Source organism: Ursus arctos, unplaced genomic scaffold (genome assembly GCF_023065955.2).
Source record: "Ursus arctos isolate Adak ecotype North America unplaced genomic scaffold, UrsArc2.0 scaffold_1, whole genome shotgun sequence".
Classification (NCBI taxonomy): domain Eukaryota; kingdom Metazoa; phylum Chordata; class Mammalia; order Carnivora; family Ursidae; genus Ursus; species Ursus arctos.
The window spans coordinates 75,618,690-75,642,994 of record NW_026622763.1 but is presented as its reverse complement, the minus strand read 5'-3'; the positions used below and the strand labels follow the sequence as shown (position 1 = coordinate 75,642,994).

At 40.5% G+C, this 24,305-nt stretch overlaps 1 protein-coding gene across 3 annotated transcripts in view; it reads right to left on the bottom strand.

Moving 5' to 3' along the window:
- Positions 1-22,504, bottom strand: part of SGO2 (shugoshin 2) — a 63,490-nt gene extending 40,986 nt beyond the window's left edge. The window contains exon 1 of one of the 3 annotated variants that reach the window (XM_026492228.4): positions 22,314-22,504. The gene's annotated coding sequence lies outside the window, so the exon portion shown is untranslated. The other 2 variants (XM_044381310.3, XM_057303803.1) reach the window with 2 other exon arrangements.
- Positions 22,505-24,305: the final 1,801 nt, after the last annotated feature.

The following is a 24,305-nucleotide window of genomic DNA, read 5'->3' as shown; positions in this document are numbered from 1 at the left end:
TTAAAACTTAAGTAAATTCATGTCACTCCTGTTAAAAACTCTCCAGTGGCTTTCCATCTCACTGGAGTAGAGTCATAATCCTTGCAATGGCCTATAAGGTACTACACAGTTTGGCACTTCTCCCCTTCCCCAATTCCTCATCCAGTACCTCTCTGACCTCTTCACCACTCTTCCTGTGCTCATTAAGCTCCAGCCACACTAGCTACCTTAGCATATGCCCACTGCAGAACCTTTATATTTTTTTTCCTTTGTATCAACTCTTCTCCAAGTAATCACAGGGTTTACTCACTGTCTTCAAGCCTTTATTCAGGTATCACTTTCTTAGCCTTTCCAGACCAAACTATTTAAAATTGCACACCTGACCCCATTTCACTTATTATATTTTTTGCCATTGATTTACCAGTGTCTAATATAAGATCACATAATTTCCTTATTTAATTGTTTGTTTTCTCCTACTAAAATGTGTTTCACGAGGGCATGGATTTTTGTCAAGTTTGTTTGCTGCTGGACCCTTAGCCAAGACTGCCTGGCACATAGTAGCTACTGGATAAACATTTGTTGAAGAAAACAACTGTGGACAAATGAAAGAAGTCTCAAATACTAAAAACTGACCAATATTGGAATGAGTCTCCTTTGCAAATGTTGAGTAGATGTTGGGAGATGTCAAGCAAATAACGAGAAGATGGTTTTAGAGGAATTTTCTGCAATGAGGAAGAAGTTTAACCAGGAACCTTACAACACTAAGGCTCAATGTTTCTTCTAAAAGTTTTGCCAAAAAGAAAAAAAAGTAAAATCAAAGATCACCACCTATTCCATAGACAGAACATAGGCACATAAAGAAATGCCAGACAAATGGTTGCATCTCACATCTCTGAAGGGATACTAACATAGAAATCTTGTCCATCTCCCAAAAAAATCCAGTCAGAAAGATCAAATCTCATTTTGCTAATTAGGGAACCACTGCTGAATTTGTCCTCCCCAGTAAGTTGGTTCTTACTTCCCTAACTTAATAAATGGCACTAGTAATCACCCAAATGCTCAAGCCAGAAATCAATCTTCCTTTTAACACTGCCCTGTCACCCTCCACATTAACCACCTCACAAAGTAACACTTTAGGAACCTAAGCCAGGCCACTGGAGTACCATTCACGGGTGACTTGCGATATAGAGAATGAAGTATCATAACAGCGGTTGGGATTGTTAGGAATCCCAGGTCCAACATTTCATAGCTATGTTATTTTAACATCTCTAAGTCTCAACTTTTAGACTTACAAAGTTCGAGAAAGTAGGGGCATCTCATTGTCGTGACTAACTGAACCAATGTATTTACAGTGCCTAGTACAAGACTTGGCACATAGTCAGCACTCACTAATAAGAGTTATTTATTATTTATTCTGTAGCTCTTGTCTGGCCATCATCCCAACTAACTCTAAATCAGAAACACTAAGTTCCAAAACCGGTTCTCCTGAATTGGATCCGTCATCTAGAAAAATCATCGTCCCTATTCCCTACCGAAATCCTACCTGCACATCAAGACCCAGTTTAAGTTCTAAGTTTTTCCCAGTCTTCCATACCCCTTCGCCCTCAGCCAGCCTTCCTTCTAAACGACACCTCCAAAGGAGAGGGCTCCTTCAAGAACGTGGGTAAGCAGTCTCTAACGTTCGTCCAACAGATATTTATGAAGGGCTCACAATGAAGTAGAAAATGTTCTTAAAATTCAGGGAGTAGTGCACTCACAAAAACAGTAATCTCTTCTTTCAAAGAGGTGATCTAACTGGTCGCTCGCCCCCCCCGCCCCCCCCAGCCGGGCGCAAAATCGAAAGCACGAGAGGCAACCAGTTAAATTCAAACCACGGGTTCCCCCAAGGAGCCCCTCGGAGCTGGTACAAGGGCCGCAGTACGACATACCCGAGGGCGGAGGGTGGGAGGGACCTCGAGCCGCCCCGGGCTCGCTGGAGAGGTCTCTGGAAGGTAGCGCCGGGAGATTCGGCCGGGAAAGGCACGGATCTCCTCAGACAGCTGGCGGCCACTCCAAAAGCCCCTCACTTACCGCTCTTTCAGCGTGGGGGAGACGACCACCCAGCTTCTGGAGCTCGACGCCGGAGGCTAGGGCTTGGGTTTAAACTCCGCAGCCGTTGGCGGTTGACACATCAGCCAATCAGATCCCGAGGAGGCCGCGCAAAGGAGCGCGGTTACCAGGAAGTGGGAGGTGGAAGGGGCGGGACCTCGAGCTGAGGGACAGAGTGGGCGTGGCCAGGCAAGCCTGGGGCTCTTCGTGGAGAGAAAAATTGGCTGCCCGGGCCTGGAGCGGGCGGCGTTGTACTGCTTTCTGATGCCTTGACCCAAAAGGTAATATTCCTTTAACAAAAATACCTTTATTAGATTTCTAAACGGCTGGACAGCCATCTTTGCAAGATCTTTATTTAGTTTTCACTTAAAAGCACACCCCATTTTTCTTTCAACTTGCTCAAGGAAGGGGCAATGAAATTTCTTTGAAAACCGTGGATCTCATTTAGGTCTTATACAAATGGTTTGGTTCAGTTAAATGTACAAGAACGATATTTTCCGTTATACACAACTACATTAAAAAATATATTATTCTCTTTATGTTCCAAGTCAGTTAGCTTAGGTTTCCTCTTACAAGTGACTTTCATAATCTATGGAAAAACTTGGAAAAACTATACTGAGAATAGAATTTCCTCTTTGTATGACATTAGACTGAAAAAACAAACTGCAAATAGCTTATTACATCTAGATTTTAATAATTGCTTATATAGTGATGCAGTCAACTTCATACTCATGTCAATGTTTTGCTCATTTGGGGACATTTGAGAATCACAAATTTCCATTTTACTTGAGAGAATCCAGAAAAATTATGTAGTGTATGATTCTGAGTTAGATTTTTTTAGTCTAATATATTTCAAAATCAGTGACCAAAGAGTCGGGCTACATGAATCTTGTGTAAGTAGAAGAGTATTTATTGATTGGCCAGCTGCTAAAATTACAGTTTATGGTTCAGTAAAAATCTTCCATAAAAGTGGTTTAGAATGTAATATACTGGCTATAGAAATTTCCAGTTTATCTAGGGATTAACTAGCACTATATCTTGTTTACCCAGCCTGACACATTAAATGCTCAATATATGTTATATGTTTTTTAAATGAACCATGTCATGGCTCTGCCATTTAGCGATTATTTAACCTTGGCCAAGTCGCATAATCTCTTTGAGCTTCTGTTTCTTCATTTGTAATATGGAGGTTAATAACAACATCCGATATATTTTTATGATGGTTCCAATCAGCAGACCATTTTGTTCAAATATACTAAGATTGCTTTCCTCTTGACTTATTTTGTAGCTACAACTTCAAAACCAAAACAAATAGAAAAGGGAGAGCAGTCAGAGGTAAAAGAAATGTTACAAACCTTTTAAAGACATAAATACCAACACCTCTTTTTTTAAAAAGTGACGATTATCTTATTCAGAGCAGTTGGGAGAATTTAATGAATCAAAGGGAGAGCAGTCAGAAGTAAAAGAAATGTTACAAACCTTTTCAAGACATAAATACCAACACGTCTTTTTAAAAAAGTGACGATTATCTTATTCAGAGCAGTTGGGAGAATTTAATGAATCAATGCTTTGCAAATTATAAAAAGCTCTTGAAAAAGGTAAATTATTTTCATACGCAACCATAAGCTTAAAAGGTATAATTAATTGAACTGAATTTAACCTGATCTGAGCTTGCTTTTAGGTCATTTGCCTCTTGGTATAATGGATAGAGGCAGGAGCCCTGAACTAGGAGGGTGAAGGTACAGTTCGTTTTATCTTGAACATGCATTAGCTGTGTGTTCTTTGTTTCAGGCTCCTTATCTGTAAGGTAAACCAGTTAAATTAAATGAGCTCTCAGTTCTGTTATGATAACTCTCCTGCACAAGGCACTGATTTTGCTCCTCTCCCTCCATTTTCCTTTATTCCTACATTCATTAGTTGCCTGATTTTCTCCCCCTAAGGGTATATTCCAGCCAATTAAAATTTGATTGTCCTGCCCCCCACCCCCACACTAGAAAATCATCTAAGAAAAATAGTCCCTGAACAGGAATCAAGTAGAAGACACACTGCAAATCAATAAACCAATAAACAAAATAGAAATAGTGTACTTACATTTTATTAAACCATCTGATCTGATCATCTGTATCAATCTGGCAGTTTGAATTACACCAAGAAAAACTAACCCAGGCTGGCAGAAGCAGAAAAGGGCATTGGGTGGGTTAAAGCACTTCTGGAGAGGATAGAGATGTGGGCTTGAAAACAGGAACAAGAGGGACTTGGCAACAAAGACCCAGCCACAGTCATGGTACCAGCACAGTCGTCAAGGATACTGCTGATCTTACACAGCCATCAGCGGCCCTGCCTGCCACCACCGCGACCTCCGCTGTTGCCACCTCTGGAACAAGTGGGCATGACGATGCTACAAATTGCCCATCCCTTCTACCTGGCACCACTAGCTCCGGCTGCTAGGCCTGAGTTGGGTGTGTCTGACTGGTCAAACCCGGATCAGAGGCTACAAACTCTACCTGGAAGAGAGTCCTGAACATAAGTCTAGGTCTGGCTTTTTTAGTTTCTTAGAGGCCAACTCTGCCTCCCATCTAGTCTCAGGAAGGGCTTTTGAGCTGGGCGGCCAAAAGAATGACAAAGGTTCATTTCAGTATTTTATGCTACTGTGTTACAATCTTTCTTTCCTTCTTTCTTTCTTTTTCTTTCTTTCTTTCTTTCTTTCTTTCTTTCTTTCTTTCTTTCTTTCTTTCTAAGATTTTGTTTGATTTGACAGACAGAGACAGTGAGAGAGGGAACACAAGCAGGGGGAGTGGGAGAGGGAGAAACAGCCCCCCCATGCGGGGAGCCCGATGCGGAGGTCGATCCCATCATGACCTGAGCTGAAGGCAGGCGCTTAACGACTGAGCCACCAGGAGCCCCACAGTAATTATTTCTATTTCTTCACTGAAAAGACTTCCTGCTGTGCCGGGCTAGGGATAGGTAATAATCCTAACAGCAGCAGATAACATTTATCAAGGTTTTTCATGTCCTAGCCACTGTGTCAAGCCCTTTATATGCCTTTTCAATTCTCACAATGATCCTATGTGGCAGGTACGATTGTTTCCTTTTTATAGTTGAGGAAACGGAGACACACAAAAAATTTTAAGTAACTTCTGCACAGTTTAGTATGCGGTACATACGGAATTTGAACGGAGGCAGTGGCAGAAGTGGCTGGTCATCTGCCACTTTAGTTTCAAGGCTTGGCATTCATCATGTAAACTTACCCATCTTACCTGCTTACCAGCCTCCTCTTTTTCTTCAATTAACTTATTTTTAAGTCCCTTTGGCACCTGGCATTATGCTAGAGGTGAAGATGGATGAGGCAAATCCTCTTTCCTTAAGGGATAAGGCAGACAAGCGAACAATCCATTCCCATACATTATGATAAGTAGAGATTTAAGATGATTCAACACTGTTTCTCTGGTTTTGGCAGGGGCAGGGAATATGTAACAGGGGCGCTAAGCATTCTTATCTCTGACCTAGGTGTATGTGTGTGTGGTGGGGAGGCTTCTCTGGGGGAGGGTAAAATAACCGGGGGTCTTGTCTAACGGTCTGTCTGGCTAGATGACCTTCAGTGGTTCTCACTGGGGCTCTTTCACTGCCGCTCCCCTAGTCTAGGGACTGGACTATCCTGAGAGACAGGGGTTGGGTCTACTTCCCAATCTCTATCCTGTGCCTCCACAGGTTTTTCCAAAAAGGTTCAAACATTTCTTTACTCAAGATTTCCTGTGATGAAATCCACACCATACAAACTGGAGGCTTGGGGAGGGCTTGAAAAGTCAGCCCGTCGTGCTCAGTAGCTTTACTAACAGACTAACGGTAACATACCCACCCAACAGTGCAGGGCCCTGAAGCCCACATGTCCAGGGTTCTCTCCACATGGACATTCCCCTGGCTGCTGGAGAGGGTCCCAAGAGACCTTCTCCACACCCTTCCTCAACACACCCATTCTTCCTCCTACTCCTCACTGCAAATGCAAAGGAATGGTGGTTGTGGATAGTAATGAATTCTGTTTGAAGTCCCCTTGGGATATCTAGGTAGAAATGTCCAGCAGGCACATAGATATAAAACATGGAACTCAAGGGGCGCCTGGGTGGCACAGCGGTTAAGCATCTGCCTTCGGCTCAGGGCGTGATCCCGGCGATCTGGAATCGAGCCCCACATCAGGCTCTTCTGCTATGAGCCTGCTTCTTCCTCTCCCACTCCCCCTGCTTGTGTTCCCTCTCTCGCTGGCTGTCTCTATCTCTGTCAAATAAATAAAATCTTTAAAAAAAAAAAAAAACATGGAACTCAAAAGAGATATCTGGATTTGGGAGTCAGCAGCGAAGGGTAATAGAAATCACAGCGGTTGATTAAGTTCCAGGGGGAGGGTGCATAGAAGCACAAAGAGGGTAGAAAACATCAACATGGAGAAAGATGAAAGGACAGCCAGGGAGGCAGTGAGGGGTAGGAGGAGACAAAAGCTTCCTGGAGGCCAAGGGAAGAACTCATTTCAGAGGGGCCAGGCAGCCTTGTCTTACCCCGTAGAAGACGGGAGCGAGAACAGCCCTGGGGGTGAACAGTCAGGAAGTCATTCATTTCCCAGCAGAGATGATGCAGCGCTGTGGGCAGACAATTCTTTATGGATAAAAAGAGAACTGACAAAAGCAGCAGGGGAATCCAGGGTGGAGGGAGGAGCTGGTAGACAGGGAGAGTGAATGACATGGGCAAGAGGTGGCGAGGGGTGGCGCAGATTTCTGTGGACCCAGAGGTTGGAACAAGGGCTAAGCCATGGGCTGAAGGGTCACCTCCTGCTCTGAGGCAGGAAGAAGAGGTGAAATACCAGATGTTGTAGACGTAGATGAGTTTGCCAACAGAAGCGCTCTGCAAGCTTTCGAATTCATACCAGTGTAGGACTATGAACTATCATTTTATTTAAAACATTCGCTTCCTTTTGAAAAAGCCATCTCTACATTTAAAACATTTTGGTACTTCTCCTATAAGTAGTTTTTCTAACAGAATGAAAGGAAAGAATTAGTTTGTGCCTAAGACTCTCAGCTGTTATATCAACCACTACACAAAGGAAGGGCCTCTTAGGATACAGTTAGTCATAGAAAGAAAAATAAAACGCACGGGTTTCAAACTGACTAGAACACCACAGAATTTAAGAGGGAAAAGAGAAATACAATTGCAGATTCCTCCCAATGTAAAAATCTCGACAGTGAATATAAATAAGCCCAAACAAATATGTTCACCAAATCAAATTTTATTCAGCCAAGGTGGTACCAGTACGTAGCTAAATCCTTATCATAAGAGCTGGTTGTAGAAAACTTTGCTATGTTCACCCTTAAAGCAAACATGAAGTACTTCTCTCAGTAAGGGGATAACTAGTAATTTTTTAAACTCATAAAATATCATGTATCTTCTCCATCATCTTAATTTTATTAAGATAGATGACATAGGTGGTTTTCTTAAAATCATATTTGCCATTTTTTGTAAGTAATGAACTATATAGAGAGTGATAGAAATTATTTAGAAAAAAGGATAAACAGCTAACAGGACCTATGAGGTTATACTGATGGAAAGTTGGTGCTGTCAAAGAATTTCAGAGACCAGTACATCTGACACATCATTGTAGCAATACGAGGTGGTTCCCATTCATTGCCACAATAGTAGCAGAGGGGAGAGTGATTCCTGTTTAGTTGTAGATCCAGGGGCCAACAGAGGACAGTTCATGTGACCCAGGGGGTTGCGGGAGGCTGAAAAGAGAGATTGACTTCGTAATCCCTGGAACTTGTGAAAATTACTTTATAGGGCAAAACCATGGATATTACCTTATTTTGAAAAAGTCTTTTATTTTATTTTATTTTACTTATTTATTTGACAGAGAGAGAGACAGCCAGCGAGAGAGGGAACACAAGCAGGGGGAGTGGGAGAGGAAGAAGCAGGCTCCCAGCGGAGCAGGGAGCCCGATGCAGGGCTCGATCCCAGGACTCGGGGATCACGCCCTGAACCGAAGGCAGATGCTTAACGACTGAGCCACCCAGGCGCCCCTGAAAAAGTCTTTGAAGATTTAATTATGCTAAGGATCTTAAGCTGAGGAAATTATCCTAGATTATCCAAGTGGGCTCTATAGGACATCACAAGTGTTCTTAAGAGAGAGGCAGAGAGAAATTTGATGCACAAGAGAAGGATGGAGCGGAGACAGATGCAGTCATACACGCAGGAACGTCAACCGGTCACCAGGAGCTGGAAGAGGCAAGGATCAGATTCCCCCAGGAGCCTTCAGGGGAGTGCAGCCATGCTGATACCTTGATTTCAGGTTTCCAGCCACCAGAATTTTCAGAGCATACTGTGGTTCTAAGCCACCCACTTTGTGGGAATCTGTTGCAGTAGCCTCAGAAAAACCAGTACAGGGGCTGTAAAGGACCTTTAGGGGTTTTCCAGATGAGAGCTGCATTGTATGGAAAGGGGCCTTTTATATTAAGAGAAAGGCAGGACAAAGGCAATAAAACATCAAAAAATGAGTTAATTTTCTAGTGAATAGTTCAGTTCAGATGTAAATATTAAGGGCCCGGGTAGAAGGAGGGAGAAATTTCAGAATTGCTAACCCATCACTGTGAAAACTTGACTCACTAGAGTTGAATATTTGTTTACTGTTATTGTTTTAATCTTTTGCTTAAGGCAATGTGGTCAAATATTGTGATCTAAAGTTACTCGGATTCATTAATTTTCTCCCGTCTATTCAGGGTGACTGACTACATTATTCATTTGAATTATGGTTAAGTTTACTTATGTCCATTTGTATATGGTTTTAGTTTGTTCCCTATCTTTATATGCATGTATGTTTATACTCATTTATGAATTTTAGTATGTGGAACATTAACTAGTTCCAGAAGTCAGCACTTTATGAATATATGTATTCAGAAGTAGCACTCTTCCTTTCTTCTATTCCTTTCTCACTCCTACTTCCTTACTGCCTGCAATAGTTTCCTACAGCTGCTGTAACGAATCACCACACATTTAACAGTTTAAAACAACAGAAATCTGCCTTCTGGTGGCTCTGGAGGCCAGAAGTCTGAGACAAAATCTTCTGGGGCTAAAATGAGTATGTCAGCAAGGGCGTGCTCCCTCTGGAAGCTCATGGGGAAAATCTGTTCCCTTGCCTTTTCCAGCGTCCAGAGCAGCATTCTTCACATTCTTCGATCCCGGGTACCTTCCCCCTTTTTCAAAACCAGTACCACCACATCATGTGAGTCTGTTTTCCATGTTTCCATCACACAGCCTTCTCTCCCGCTTATAGTCAAATCTCCCTCTGCAGGCCTCTTACAAGGATACTTGTGATTACGTTTTAGGACCCACCCTGAAAATCCCAGATAATCTCTCCATCTCAAGATATTTATTTATTTTTTTTAAAGATTTTATTTATTTATTTATTTATTTGACAGAGAGAGAGAGAACGCAAGCAGGGGGAGCAGCAGGCAAAGGGAGAGGGAGAAGCAGGCTCCCCGCAAAGCAGGGAGCCAGATGCAGCACTCGATCCCAGGACCCTGGGATCATGACCTGAGATGAAGGCAGACACTTCACCGACTGAGCCACCCAGGCGCCCCAAGATATTTAATTTAATGACATCTACAAAGAGTTTTTCCATATGAAGTAACATTCACAGGTTCTTGGGATTAGCACCTGGGTAACTGTGGTGGCCATTATTAAGCCAACTCCAGGTAACTAATCTTGATAGTTTTTTTTGTTGTGATTTGTATGCTTCTATTTGTACAACTGATTAGATATGTGTAGGTTTTCTCATTCCCCATTCTTTCTTATGCAAAAAGTGACATACTGTAAAAATTCTTGCATTTTTGTCTTTTTTCACTTAACAAAATACCCTGTAAATCACTCTATATTAGTTCATAGAAAATGACCTCATTCTTTTCCATACCTTCATAGTACTCCATTATATGGATGTACCATAGTTTATCCATACACTCTCCTGTGTATGAGAATTTAGTTTTTTCTGATATTTTGCAGTTACAGTACTACAATCACTAACTTTGTGTATAGAACATTCATATTAGGGTAGATCGAATATGCATTTCATGTATGAGTGAGTTTGAATGTATTTTCATATTTTTGAGAAATAAGTGAAAAAGGTGTGTGTGTGTAAATTCTCTCACAGGAATTTCTCTTTGTTTTTTGTTCAAAAAATGTTTAAGCATAGTCAAATTTATCAATTTTATTTTTTACTATGTCTGAATTTTGAGTCATAGTTAGAAAGTCTTTTCTTACATCCAGGTTATAGAGAAAATCATACATGGTTTCTTCTAGTACTTATATGATTTCATCCTTGACATTTATATCCCTGGTCCTGTTGGAATTTATTCTCCATTACAGTGAGACGCTCGGTTTTAATTTTATCTTTCTCCAAATAGCAAACCAGCAAACCTTTCTCCCACTGGTTAAAACGTCTGCCTTTTATATTTGTTAAAATATTTGTTAAAATGGCCACCTTTTCCCAAATAATTTGAGATACTATGGTTATCACATACTAAATTGCCATATGTATTTGGATCTATTTCTGTAAATTTCTATTTTATTCCACTTGTCTATCTGTCAGTTTATGCACCAGCACCATGAATGATAAAAGCCAGACTTACAGTACATTTTAATGAGTGGTAGGGCCAGTCTCCTCTCATAAACTTTTCTTTTTCAGCATTCTCCTGGCTAGTTTTGCATGTTTATTTTCCAAGTGAATTTTAATATCAACTTGTCTAGCTCCATAAAAATCTTGTCGGTATTTCTGTTGGTACTTATCAAATTTATAAATTAACTTAGAGAAAACCAGTATCTTTATAACATTATGGAATGTCTTTCCATTTGTCCAAGTCCATTTTTCTATCTTTCAGGGGTACTTTAAAGTTTTTCTTTTTTAAGGTTTGCACATTTCCTGATAACTTTGGTCTGAAATATTTTATCTTCTTTGTTACTATTGTATTCTCTGTTTATAGGGTGTATAGTAAATATATCTCTAAGATCTACCTTATTGATTTTGCTTTTTACATATCTATTTTCCTTTCTTATTTTTTATTTACTTCATCTATATTGAAAGTAGTATATTTAAGTTTCCTACTATTAGTGTTTTTCTACAATGTTTCTTTGCATGTCCTGAGATTTTTGCATTATACATGTGTTGCTGAGTTGTTTGGTGAATAGAAATCATAACTGTTATATATCATTGTGAATTGTAACATTAAAACATGTCCTTCTTTGTCTCATTTAATGCATTTTGACTTAAAATTCTACTTTGATATCAGGATCACAACATCTGCTTTCTTGTTGTTTCCACTTACCTACTAAACTTTTGTCCATTCCTTTGGTTTTAGACTTTCTGAATCATTTTGATTTAGACATGTTTCTTACTTTCAGCTGCTTTCTTTGTGAACCAAATTGAAAAATATTTTTCATTTAATAAATTAAACCTGTTCATATTGATTGATATGACATATGCCTAGTCCTACTGTCATTTTGTTAAAATTATTTTATATAAAGAATATTAACATTGGTGTAATTGTTGAGTTTCTTTCTGTGTATGATGCATTTTCTTTGCTCTTTTAATTTTTAAAATTTCTTTTTGTACTTAGAAAACTTTGTAGTGTTATTCTAGTGATTATCTTTTGATTTATACCTTTTATAAAGCCCTTCATTCTTTCAGTTCTTTCTTGTTTAATCTCTTCTTACCTGATATGCCAATTTTAGTATTATCCATTAACCCCCTTTATTGCCTATATCACAATCAATGAACCAATCATTGAACTTATTCTACTTTCTTTTTTCTCTCTGGTGTCTCCCATTTTACTTACATTATTTCTACTTTGTTTGAACCTATAACACATTATTCTTTGAGTTTTATTCTCATCTTTGTGTAATTTTAATCTATAATTAAATATAGTAAATGATCACTGTCAGTCTTTTTTCTTTTCTTTCAGAGGTAGAATTTAGAGATTCGTTGGTTGTATATAACACCCAGTGCTCATTACATCAAGTGTCCTCCTTAACGCCCATCACCCAATTATCTCTTCCGCCCACCTGCCTCCCGTCCAGCAACCCTGTTTGTTTCTTTTTTTTTTTTACATGAATGACACTATTTAATTATATAATAAATGCCTAAAAAAACAGTAGAATGAAATACAATAAAATATGGAGTGGGCACAATAAAAAAAATTAACAATGATGGTGTTTGATGTCAATGAATTCTACAACTTTCCACGATGTTTATGCATTTCTTCAGTAATGAAAAAGATCTTAATTGAAAACAAAATTAAATGAGCTCACATTCCCATAAACTGCACACAAGCTGAAATGAATTAACAAGGATAAGTAAAGTCTAGAATTTAAAACCCACTGTAGTTTGTCCAAAAAGCTAATACCTGACAATAGATCACTAAGGGCAAAACACTATCCTCATGACCTCAGTAAGTCATTTGCACCTACGTAAAATTTTTTCTTTTATAACATTTGTCAGGGAACTAGGGAGAACAAAGTGAATTTACTACTTTTTTCTTAGTGTTTACCAAAGTAAACACAATCTTTGAGATTCTTTTGGTCAATAGTCTATCCTTAGCTCACTTTTTTTTTTTTTATGTAAAGTTCCATGATTCATTACTTGCGTGTAACACCCAGTGCACCATGCAATACGTGCCCTCCTTAATACCCATCACCAGCCTCAGTTTGTTTCTTAGAGTTTAGCATCTCTTATGGTTTTCCTCACTTTCAATTTTCATTTTATTTTATTCTTTCTTCCTTTCCCCTATGTTCATCTGTTTTGTTTCTTAAATTCCACATAGGAGTGAAATCATATAGTATTTGTCTTCCTCTGACTGACTTATTTCAGTCATTAGCATAATACCCTCCAGTTCCATCCATGTTGTTGCAAATGGCAAGATTTCATTGTTTTTGATGGCTGAGTAATATTCTATTGTGTGTGTGTGTGTGTGTACACATACATATATGCGCTCCATCTTGTTTATCCATTCATCTGTTGACATCAGTTGTTTTGATCAAGTTTTGCCACTTGGTTGAATGTAAAACATCTTTTCACAGATTCTTCAAGAAGGGCTCATGTACACAAAATTTCATGAATTTTTCCTGTTTAAAGTTCATTTCTTCTTTTGATACTTGAAAAATAAGTTGACTGAATATTCTTGACTCACACTTCTTTTTCTTGAGGTTTTAAAAAGTGCTATTCTGTTGTTGCCTTTCCTGGGTGTTGTTTTTGAGCTGCCTGGTGCCAGTTTAATGCTCTCATTCTTGTAATTTCTTGATCTTATTTTGCTGAAGGCTTGGGTATTTTTATCTTTGAAGCCCAGTAGTTTCATTCGTCTATTTCTTGAAATTGATAATTCTGATTTGATTTTCCCATGTAACTGATGGGTCCTTTTGGTATATAGGTTTCTATCTTCTTTTATAGTTCATTCCAGGGTCATTTTGTTTGCTTTCTTCAGGGAATACCATTATTTGTATGTTGCTTCTTCATCTTTCATTTCTTTTGGACCCTAAGTACTTTTAATTTTGTATCTTGTTTTCATTATTTTGGTTATTTTCCTGACTTTTTTCAATGCCCCTTATTACATTTTCATTGGACTTTATTTTCTCCAAAAGCTTTGCAATTTATATTTCATTTCTGTGATAATTTTGGTCTTTTCTTCTTGAATTCAATCTTTTTATTTCTTCCTTTATATCCATTTCTATTTTTTATTTATTGAATTTTGGGTTCAAAGTGGTTTTTCACATCCCTAAAAGCTTCTTTGTGGATATTTAATTCACTTTGGAGTTTGTGTTGCCGTTTTCTTCTGCTTTGGGGTTGTTTTTACTTATGTTATTTAATTTATTCACTTATTTATTTTAAAGATTTTATTTATTTATTTGTCGGAGAAAGAGAGTGCACAAGCTGGGAGAGAGGCAAGCAGAGGGAGAAGCAGGCTCCCCACTGAGCAAGGAGCCCGATGTAGGACTTGATCCCAGGACCCTGGGATCATGACCTGAGCTGAAGGCAGACACTTAACCGACTAAGCCACCCAGGCTTCCCTATTTTTTTTTTTTTTTTTTTGAGGGGTACTTTTTATCAGAGCTGAAGTGGTCTTCTTTTCTGTTTTCTTCTTATAATAGCTTTGTTTATATTTACTCTGTTTTCACCTATTCATTTTGTAAGATTTTAAGTTCAAGGGTGCCTTGTTCTGAAGTGAAATACAGTTTCTTAATGAATGGGGTGTGTGTGTGCGCGTGTGTGTGTGTGAGAGAGATATGGACTAACGATTGCATATTTTCACAGCTTTATCTTTTTCCTTACTTGACCTTAAACTTTCCTTTTACTTCTTTTTCTCTTCACCAAACTCCAATGGATGTGTCTCCATTCCCTTCTTACTTTTTGTACCTCTAGAAGCAATGGTTTCCACACACTATGACCTTGAATCATGTGCATTTAAAAAAATTTTTTAATATATAGTAAGTATTCTGATCTACCAGAATTCTTTACCACTATTTTAGCACAAGAGTAGACTTCTCTTTTCACGGTTATTTTAGACCAATTTTAGGCCCATCAACAGCTCTCCTTTTCTCCCATGTATTCTTTCCAGACTGCCCTTTTTCTCTGTGCAAGTTTGTGGTAGGACCAAGGGACACAGTTTGCTGAGGTTTGGTTTATTTTTCTATATATGGATAATTTGAATTATGGGTGTTCTCTTTTAGTTTTACATATGGCATGAGGTTTGTGTAGTTTTGGTTTTTTTTTTATTGTTCTGTATTATGTTTTTTGGAGAAGGAATTGTAGAATTCAGATTTACACAGCTATGGCTGCTAGTATCTTGGTTACACAAAAATTCCACACTAGAATTATTTTGATGGAAGTGCACACTTACATCAGGCATTTTAAAAAGAGAAACACTGCAATCCATCCAGATTAAGTAAATAAAGGAGCAATCAGCCCTCCTCATTCCCCTTTCTATACCTTATCCTGGGTTGGAGGGAGAGAATTTGTTTATGGTTTAAGAACTTCCTCTCTATTCAATCTATCATACAATGGGGGAACAGCCAGAGGGTGGGGTCCCCCCAATGCTGTTGAGCTAAATATCTGAGCTTTGGCTTGAACCTTGCTCTAAAAGACCATTAGGACTGTTCTCATCCTGGCTTAGATCCTTGTTTACCTTAATCACCCTGCAGTCTCAACCCCTCTAGCTGTCCACTGCCAAACAGGTTCCCACTCCTAGATAGCTACTATGTTCACTAATCTGAACCCATCCCTGACTCTTCTCATTCCTCTTAAACATTTCCATTGAGCCTCTTAGCATTTCCTTTTTAAATGTTCCCATCATTTCTCTCATCTTTTTTCTTTTTTAAAGATTTTATCCATTTGAGAGAGTGTGTGCAAGAGAGAACATGAGTGGTGGGTGAGAGAGAGGCAGAGGGAAAGGGAGAAGCAGACTCCCTGCTGAACAGGGAGCCTGACATGGGGCTTAATCCCAGGACCTTGGTATCACTGACACTTAGGCAGACACTTCACTAACTGAACCACCCAGGTGCCCCTTTTATTCTTTTTTTTTTTCATTGAAACTTGTCTGTGCCTAGAGGGCCTGCTTCCTCTGCAGCCCTCTCAAGTATGACTGCTTTTTCTTCCACTCTCTGCATACATCAGGGTCAGGAGGTGGGGTTGGTGTCTTCTTTTCTCCCATTACTGTTGACAGTTTTTTCCTCCTTCCTTTCTCTAAGTTCTAGCTAATCTGACCTGTGTGACATCTGGATATAGTATCTCTCCTTATATCCTCAATGTTATTTTCTAAGGTTCTTCTAATCATCCACTGTTGATGACATTAGCTTCTGTTTCATCTTCTTTCTTTCCACTCTTGTTGATTTTACTACTTATGGGGATAACTTATCTAAAAATAATCATTCCTAAACTCCTTACCTCCATTATCTTTTCTTCCCCCCATCTCAGCCTAGAACCTTGGCATTACACTCTTGCAATGATAATACCTCTGAAATCTTGAAATCGAGTATACTTTCTGACAAGACAAGGGTGTCCACTCTCACAACTTTTACTCAACACACAAGGCGAAGTCCTAGCTGCAGCAATCAGACATCCAAAAGGCATCCAAATTGGTAAGGAAGAAGTAAAACCATCACTATTCACAGATGACATGATACTATATATATATACATATATGTACATATATATATATATATAAACCCTAAAGATTTCACCAAAGAATTATTAGAACTAATAAATGAGGTCAGTAAAGTCACAGGATACAAAATTAATATCTGTTGTGTTTCTCTACACTAATAATGAAGTGGTAGAAAGAGAAATTAAGAAAACAATACCATTTATAATTGCATCAACAAGAACAAAATACCAAAAAATAAATTTAACCAAGGAGGTAAAAGACCTATATTCTGAAAACTATAAGACATTGAAGAAATAAATTAAAGACGACACAAATAAACAGAAACATATGCCATGTTCATGGATTCAAAGAAGTAAAATTGTTAGAGTGTCCATACTGCCCAAAGCAACCTACAGATGCAATGCAAGCTCTATCAGAATAGCAATAGCATTTTTCACAGAACTAAAACAAATAATCCTAAAATTTGTGATGGAACCACAAAGGGCCTTGAATAGCCAAAGCTATTTCTCAACCTTCTTGAGAAAGAAGAACAAAGCTGGAAGTATCACAATTCCAGATTTCAAGATATACTACAGCATGGTACTGGGACAAAAATAGACATATAGATCAATAGGAAGAATAGAGAGCCTAAAAATAAACCCATACCTATATGGTCAATTAATCTATGACAAAGGAGACAAGAATACACAATGGGGGGAAAGACAGCCTCTTCAACAAATGGTATTGGGAATAGTGGACAGCAACATGCAAAAGAATGAAACTGAACCACTTTTTTACACCATATACAAAAATAAACTCAAAGTGGATTAAAAACCTAAATGCAAGATCTGAAGCCATAAAACTCCGAAAAGAAAACATAGGCAGTAATCTCTTGAACATCTGCCTTAAAAATATGTTTATGGATGTGTCTCCTCAGGCAAGAGAAACAAAGGTAAAAATAAACTACTGGGACTATACCAAAGACAAAGCTTTTGTGCACAAAAGGAACCATTAACAAAACAAAAAGGCAACCTAGAAGATATTTGCAAATGATATATCTGATAAGGGGTTGATATATAAAGAACTTATACTACTCAACACCAAAAAACAAAACAAAACAAAAAACCAATCCAATTAAAAAACGGACAAAGGAAAAATAGACATTTTTCCAAAGAAGACATATAGATGGCCAATAGATACATGAAAAGATGGTCAACATCTTTGTATTTGTGTGTGTGTATGTGTGTGTGTATACATATACACACACATACAGATATGTACCCACATACACATATACACAATGAAACATTACTCAGCCATAAAAATGAATGAAATCTTGACAGTTGTGACAACATGGATGGATCTAGAAGTTATTATGGTAGGTGAAACAAGTCAGACAGAGAAAGAAAAATACCATCTGATTTCACTTACATGTGGAATCTAAAAAATAAACAAAATCAAATGAACAAACAAACACTCTTAAACACAGAGAACAAACTGGTGGTTGCCAGAGGGAAAGTGGGTGGAGGGACGGGCAAAATAGAGGAAGGGCATTAAGAAGTACAAACTTACACTATAAGATAAATAAGTCATGGAGATGAAAAGTATAGCATAGGAAATACAGTCAATAATATTGTAATAACATTGTGTGGTGACAGATGGTGACTACACTTATCTTGGTGAGCACCGAGTAATGTATAGAATTGTCTAATCTGTACGTTGTACAGCTGAATTGTAACACTGTACCTCAATTATACTTCAATAAAATAAAATAAAGTTTAAAAAGTACAATATTCTCGGGGCATCTGGGTGGCTCAGTCAATTAGACGTTTTGACTCTTGATTTCAGCTCAGGCCATGACCTCAGGGTCATGAGATCGAGCCCTGTGTCAAGCTCTGCCCTGGGTGTGGAGCCCTGCTTAAGATTCCCTTTGTCCCTCCATGCTCTTTTTCTCTCTCCCTTTCACACACACACACACACACACACACACACACACACACACACACACATACAGTAAGATATTCTCAAACCACTGCCTCCAAACCTTCCAGCTCACTTACTCTAATACTCTTATTTAAATAATTTACTTACTCTAATACTCCTATTTAAATAATTTCTCAACTTCACTGAGATCTCCAATCCATTAACCTCACTACTTTTTTCACTATCCATCACCACCTCTATATAGTTACTTCTCTCTTTCCCAGCTTAGAGTCCCTGGTTCATCAGGGGAATCAATCACTTATAAACGTCCTCATCTCTCTTGCCCCTCTCTCCTTGTATTATATTTCAACTCTAGCTGAGTCCCATTATCAGCTCCTGCAATGAAGCTGTTGAATGTTCCTGGATAAAAGTCATATAACCGGGATGACTGACTTGTCATTCATGTTATAATGATTATAATCTTCAAATAGGCTCTCATTCCTTCTTGGCAATCCTAGAATGTTTCTATATAAAGTTTGATTTTTCAGTTTCTCAAGATAAATAGTTTGTATTTTATCCTCCTTCTTCAACCTTGTTCATACCTCATCTTCTATACTCTCAGCCTCTGACCTTCCTTTAGATTTAATAGAGAAAGTAGAAGCCATTCAATCAGAATTTCCTCATTTACTCATTGTGAAACTTACCAATTTATCAGAACTTAATCTATCTTCTCTGTTTTATCTCTTGTCCAACAGAAATTCCTCCACTTGTGGAATATTACTCAGCCATAAAAAAGAATGAAATCTTACCATTTGCAATGACATGGATGGAGCTAGAAAGGATTATGCTAAGGGAAATAAGTCAGTCAGAGAAAGATAAATACCACACGATTTCACTCATGTGTGGAATTTAAGAAACAAAACAAATGATCAGAGAGAAAGAGAGAGAAGGAGAGAGAGAGAGAGAGAGAGAGAGAGAGACAAACCAATAAACCAATAAACTCTTAACTACAGAGAACTGATGGTCACCAGAGGGGAGGTGGGTGGGGGATGTGTGAAATAAATAATGGGGATTACGGAGGGCACTTGTGATGAACACCAGATATTGTATGGAAGTGTTGAATCACTATATTGTACCCCTGAAACTAATATACATTGTATGTTAACTAATTGGAATTAAAATAAAAACTTAAAAAAGGAAATTCCTCCACTTGTGCTCTGGATCCAGTACCCTTTTGCCTTCTCAAGTATCTTATTCCTTCAGTGGTCCCCACTCTCTCTCCTGTATCACCAGTCCCTACCTTTCCACTGAATCATTCCCATCAGCATAACCTGTTCCAGTAACTCTCATCCCAGAGCTTCTTTCCCCAATCCTGTATCCCACCTTAACTACAGCCCCACTTCTCTCTTGTTCTCTTTACCATAGGTCTTCTCTATAGCTTTATAACTAGTTTCCCATCTCACATTCACCCTTCAGCCCAGTTTTATCTGGACTTGCATCTTCATCACAGTATTGAAACTGCTTTTGTCAAGGTCACCAAGAATGCCCATATCATCCAATCTAATGGACTCTTGATCTCTGAGTAGCATTTGACAGAAATGACATTTCCTCTCTGTAGCTCCATACTCTTCTCCCCTCTGGCTTTTCCTTTGAAGCCTGAACTCTAAGTATTGGAGACAGTGCTCCATGCTACTTCTTATTTACCTGTTCTTTGCACAGGTGATTTTATCCAGTCCCATGGCTTTAAATACTGATGCCTTCTAAACTCACACCTTTAGCACAGAACTTCACTCCTGAGTTCCAGATTCATTCAATGGCTATTCAATCTCTAGTTGGATGTCTATTAAACATCTCAATAGCTATAGTCCTAGATACAACTTCTGATCTCTTCCATAAGTCACCATTGCAGTAAATGGCACCATCATCCAGTTTTCAAGCCAACAATTTAGAAGTGATCCTGCAATTTCCCTTTCCCTTATTTCCCATATGCGGCAGCCATGCAAACACACCTCTCAGATCTCTGATCACAGGGAGCATTACTGGCTGATGTCCCCAGTTGCTGTGCTCTGAAATCTATCACCATCATCCAGGCTGCCCTTCCCGTAGATGGCTCCCAGCCAGAGACTGCATGAGGCAGGGTCACAAGGCAGGCCCATTCCTGGGAGACATAGGACTCCTCCGATCCGGGACATTGGGTTGAGGACTCCCCATTGGCTTTCTTGAAAGCATCTTAGAATTGCATCATATCTACATTTTTCCTACCCATTTTTTTCCTGTCCTCCATGAGAGTTGAATCATCATCCAGGCTAAAGTTTTTCCCAATCCCCTTCAGAGCCCTCCCTGATTTTCCTTCACAGGTGTTTTCCCCAGTAAGTCTTTTGCATGTTTAATCTAAACTTACGGTCTGTTTCTCAAAGAACCTGAACTAACACACCACAGCTGAACTGTCAGCAATTTCATATTATTTCTGTTTCCTAAATATAACTCTTGCAGCCATCCACTTCTCTCTATTGCCATCATCACTGAGAAGAAGCTGTGCCATTTCTCCCCTGGATTACTGCAACGGCTGCCTACTCTTCAATCCATTCTCAACACAGTAGCCAGAGTGATTTTTTTTATATATATATATAGTAAATCAATCATGCCACTTCCCAGCTTAAAACCTTTGGATGGTTTTCCATTATGCCTAGGGTAAAATTTAAACTCCCACGACCACCACAAGATACTTTAAAACCTGGCTCCTGCCTATCTTTTTAGCTTCATCTCATCACTTTCCCCCTTAGCCTAACACTCACCAAGCTCCAGCCATAGGAGTGTCCTTTCTCTTCCTACAAATTGTCAAATCCTTTCCTGCCTCAGGGCCTTTCCACTTGCTCTCTCTTCTCCATAAATTACTCTTCCCCCATCTCGTCAGAGGGTTGGCTCATTTTCATCCTTAGCACTCACCTTAAATGTCCCCTCATCAGCGGGGCCTCCTCCACCCCAGCCATCATCTCCACCCAACATTACCCTATTTCCTCTCAAGTAGTTACCACTATCTGTAACCACTTGGCTTAGTGTCTGTTTCTCTCACTTGAACAGGAGTAAGCAAATTATAACCCATAGGCAGCCAATTATTTTTGTATGGCCCATGACCTAAGAATTGTTTTTACACACACACACAAAAAAAAAAGAATTGTTTTTACATATTTAAGTGTTTGAAAAAAAATTTTTAAGAATATTTCACAACACATGAAAATTATGTGAAATTCAAATTCCAGTGTCCATGAATAGAGTTGGGACACAACCACTCTCATTTAGGTATTATCTGTGGCTGCTTTACCACCATAACCGCAAAGTCGAGTAGCTGCACATGGCCCACAAAGCCTAAAACATTTACAGGAAAAGTTTTCTTTTCTAAACATTTATTTGTTAAGTTACCTCTACCCCAACATGGGCTCGAGCTCACAACCCCAAGATGAAGAGTCGCATACTCTAGTGACAGAGCCCTTCAGGCACACCCAGAAAAGGTTTTCTGACCACTGCATTAGAATGTGAGTGCCATGGGTTAGGGTCATTGCTTGTCTTGTTCAGCCCTTCACTCCTACTGCCTGGTCCACAGCTAATGCTCAATTTATAGGATGAATCAATCTTCCTACTCTCCAGGGACTACTACTATCTGGGGGTGGGGTGGGTGTAGGTCTCATTGGCTTCTTCCGCTCTAAGACCCAGGCAGAGGAACTGGGAACCAATTATTATTGGCACTGGAGAAGTACCTTGAAAACATGACCGAGTTTTATTCCTCTTGAAATACCTAGCAAAGTCTTTAGCACAAGGTAGGGTGCTGCTGGAAGCTGGAAAGAACTCTTTCGGGGTTGTTGTTGAGATAAAATTAAATAGTCATGGAAAGGGCTCAGCATAATGTCAGATGTACAGAAGTGTTCGCTAAATGTTCGCTTCTGCCTCAATTTTCCTTGCTGTGATGGGCATAAAAATATGGGATAGTACAACAGACTAAATTAAACAAGAATGTTCTGCGTGAAATAGCTTTGTAAACTACAAACACTATCCGAATGGACTTATCAAAGCGCATGCCCAATGTTATTAAATCTTGGCATTGAGCAGCCCAGTTTGGAGAGAAGGACCCTCACCCGGGAGTGAGAAGACATAACTCTTCCTAACTCTTACCACGTAACTAACACGAACAATCGCAACTTCGGTGTTGTTTCTCTTCTTCATGTGTAAAAGCAGCCTCTGCGCGGACACGACATTCCTCTGGGGTCCAGCCGGCGTCTCTCTGCCAGGTCTTGCCTTTTCCTGGCGGTATGCAGCCCTCCCACTCTCGCCCTCAGGGCCCGCTGGCTGCGGCGGCCTGAGGGGCGGGACCAGTCCGGGGGCGGGGCGGGGCGCGCCTGGGGCGGGGCCTTCCTCTTTCCGTCTGTAGTCGCCGCGGGGCCGCGCCGCACGGGGGCGCCGCTGGGGCCGCGCTGTTCCACGAGTTGCCGAGCAGCCGAGGAGGCCCTCACTTCCGCGTCGGGCCCCGCGGCGTCCGGCGGCCGCGCCGAAGGCCGGGCGGGCCGCAGGTCAGTCGGGGAGGCCGCCTACCCGGCCCCGCCTGTGCAAAGGACCCGGGCGCCGGGTGGGCCGCGGGCCCGGGTGGCGGCGGGGCGCCCCGAGGAAGGGCCCGGATCGCGCCGATATCACGGGCGCCCCGGGCTGCAGGCTCGGGCTTCGGGCCGATTGGGGCCCCCGGGCAGCGGGGAGACCCTGGCTGGGCTTTCTGGTGTGCCAGCCCCTCCCCCTTTCTTCCCGCATCGTGGGAGGAGTGCGAGTCCCTTGAGCAGCGTTTCTCAAAGTGGGGTCCGCGGGCGGACTCCCGAGCCCATCTCAGACTTTCTGAAACGGACTCTGCTGTGGCCCGGGAATCTGAATTTACAGCAAGCGACTCTGATGGTTTTGACGCAAGGGGGTCACAGAACCGCAGTTTGGGGCACTTCGCCAGAGGGCAGGGCACTTCGACACAGCAGGGAGTCTAAGTGGGTGCATTTGAGGATGAGGCCCCGTGCCTGGCCTTGAAATGGTGATGGATGGTTCTCTGCCATAGAAGAAACTGAGGCAGGGGTATCTCTTAAATCCTTGCACTCAGGGTGCTGCTGTGTTCCTCTTGTCACAACAAAAGTCTTCAGATGGACAGATGCTTAGTGAATGAAGTGCCCGGTCAGGAGCCTTAGGGATGAAAGTGCTGAAGTAGGCAGTGTGGGGTGCAGCAGAAAACTTGGAGCTGGTCCTTCTGACCTGGATTGGGGGCGACTCCACCACTTACCAGCAGGGCAGCCCTAGTGTGGACCCTGCGCACATCACTCTGTTTCTTTCTCCAGTGTCCTCATCTGTCAGTAGGGACAGTAATTCCTATCCTAGGGCTCTTGTGTGAATTGGGTAATGTCTGCCAAGGGTCTCCTGCAGTAACTGGCACCTAATAAGCATTGAGTAAATGGGAATTATTAAGAGTGATGTAGATTCTGCCTTTGTAGGGCTTATGGTCCCCAAATTAGGGATTAAATAAGTGAGATAAAACGGAGAGAGGTACAAAGTATATTTGGTGGGTGGTGCACAGATTCTAACTGGGGGATGCTTGGGAAGGTCATGCAAGTTGTGAGATTTGCCTGTGACTTTGAAGAATAGATGGATTCCAGGGAGCTGGCGACTGGGGCAGCATGAGCCCGTTCCATCCCATGCTTCAGAGGTGGTTCCTTCACATGGATCATTGCCCCGTTGCTCCTAGGACTCCTAGGCAGCAGAAGTCACACTGATAAGTGGTTTTTGAAAGCCGGACCATTGGTCCGTAAGAGTTTCTGTCTACTGACCATGTTTGACACACATTGCTTTCATCAGACACCAGTGGTCTCCTTTTCCCAATTCATTGGAGACTGGCTAAATTGGAGCATCTACAAAAGGATGCTCGTTGATCCCACAGTAAAAGCAAGTTGCCATGAATATAGTTGAGCCTCTTGACAGCCATTTTACATGTGCTGTGAAATGTGCAGTTCCATCAGGAGCACCTTTATCATCACAGTTTTGTTTTAGGTTCCATAAAAACACTGCAGTTACCTTCGGTTCATCCATCTCCAGAGTGGATTAAGAAATCAAATCCTTAAAACTTCTCTAAAGCTTCAGCCATTT